Source organism: Miscanthus floridulus, chromosome 9, assembly GCF_019320115.1.
Source record: "Miscanthus floridulus cultivar M001 chromosome 9, ASM1932011v1, whole genome shotgun sequence".
In the NCBI taxonomy this organism is placed as follows: Eukaryota; Viridiplantae; Streptophyta; class Magnoliopsida; order Poales; family Poaceae; genus Miscanthus; species Miscanthus floridulus.
In genome coordinates, this window is record NC_089588.1 from 81,956,544 (window position 1) to 81,957,980 (window position 1,437).

Below are 1,437 nucleotides of genomic sequence, written 5' to 3' on the forward strand. Positions count from 1 at the left end.
ATGGAGAAGCCATGATGCCTACTCACCGATTTAGAGAAATATATAATATTGAGATTATTTACACGCTTTTGACTTGCACTTTCAATATATGGACAGGAATTTAGTTCAATGAGAGTCATTCTGTGCCTTTTCATTGGTTAGAAAGATTCAAAATATGTAGACTACACAATATTTCCCTACGTATTTGGTTGCTCCATTTAGTTTGTAATAATCAAAGTATCCAGACTATTTAATATTTCTACCACAAGCTTGGTTGCTTGATTTAATTTATATAATGATCAAATATTTCGAAGCAATATTGCTGCTTTCTGCTTCACTATTTTTCACAAATTAGTATGGTGAATATCTTCTGAAAAGGAAATGTTTATACAAAAACTGCCGAATCTGGGCTACATTCCGGCCCAACACTCAAATGCTGCCATCGAGTTCACAGTTATTGCCGCCATTAGCTTCTTCTTCACTACTATAAAGGAACACTCAAAACAATCCTAGGTACACCCCAGAAATTATCAGCCATCGAGTTCACAGTTATTGCCGCCATTAGCTTCTTCTTCACTACTATAAAGGAACACTCAAAACAATCCTAGGTACACCCCAGAAATTATCACCCGCTGAGACGTCCCAACCAATGTACACTAGGAAAATTGTACCTTGGATTCCAACATTTATTATCTAAATATTATATATGGTAACCTTTTTCCTAAAAAATGTGTATATCTATATCCCTCGTATGCTAACACATAAATATCTATAATTTATAGTGTGACATGATAGTTGTCGATATATGACGCTAAGTCTTGGTTCCGCATGCAATCAAATTGTGAACTATTGGCCTTGACAAAACTATCATCCTTGGAAGTATGCTCAGAGTCAACCATAAAAACAGTAAGTAATTGATTCATCTCAATCTCTAATACAGCAAATTGATTATTAATTATATATATAACTGAGATATACAAACGGTCTACAAACTGTCCATGCACTTAGTGTTTGCAAACGTCGGGTTATACAACTATAGTATTCGATCCACATCATCGTGCAACGAAGGAAAACTTCAGGGTGACTATATCAAATACAAGATCTACACACAAACAGAAGTAATCTTGTAATCTATATATTTTTTGAAAGATAATGTTTACTAAAACATTTCATATCAAAGATTGAAAGCATAAGTCATCCGACAGACGATGGTCATGGGGGCAATGGATGTCACATTCATCAATAGATTCAATGAAAGGCGGCGGTGGAGGTACTTGACAACTGTGGTCTAATAATTATGTGACGACATTAGACAAATTGATTATTTATAATATAATCTTAGGTTTACTCTATTTTGCACGGTGGTACTCGACTTTGCACGACTTGTTGTATATTTGCAATGTGATGTGATATTTATTATTTCAACTGTGTCTCATTGCTTGCAATGTGATATCTACT

General features: G+C 34.5%; 1 long non-coding RNA gene across 1 annotated transcript in view; it reads left to right on the top strand.

Annotated features, from left to right (window-relative positions):
- LOC136482266 (uncharacterized) overlaps positions 1 to 98 on the top strand; it is an 11,977-nt gene extending 11,879 nt beyond the window's left edge. Inside the window, exon 3 of the long non-coding RNA XR_010765023.1 lies at positions 1 to 98. This exon is cut by the window's left edge and continues 80 nt beyond it. This is a non-coding gene — a long non-coding RNA (uncharacterized lncRNA).
- The last annotated feature ends 1,339 nt before the right edge of the window (positions 99 to 1,437 follow it).